Source organism: Arachis duranensis, chromosome 4, assembly GCF_000817695.3.
Source record: "Arachis duranensis cultivar V14167 chromosome 4, aradu.V14167.gnm2.J7QH, whole genome shotgun sequence".
Lineage (NCBI taxonomy): Eukaryota > Viridiplantae > Streptophyta > Magnoliopsida > Fabales > Fabaceae > Arachis > Arachis duranensis.
This window is the reverse complement of record NC_029775.3, coordinates 75,491,895-75,492,226: the sequence shown is the minus strand read 5'-3', so window position 1 is coordinate 75,492,226 and position 332 is coordinate 75,491,895.

Genomic DNA, 332 nt, shown 5'->3' with positions numbered 1-332 from the left:
AAGAGGAATCCTCTATGTCACAGTATAGAGATTCCTTTATGTTAGTAGAAGAAGAAAGGGGATAAGAGTGAAGAAGAGTGGATTTGGATATTTAGATGGAGAGAGGTGAAGAGAAGTGTTACTAAATAAATAATTAAATAGAATAAGAAAAGAGAGATAGAAGTTCGAAAATAATTTTGAAAAGGAGGTTAGTATTTTCGAAAATTAAAGATAAGAAATAAGATTAAATTTAAATTAAAACTAATTAATTAATTAAAAAGAATTTTGAAAAAGGGTGAGATATTTTCGAAATTAGAGAGGGAGAAGTAGTTAGTTGGTTTTGAAAAAGATAA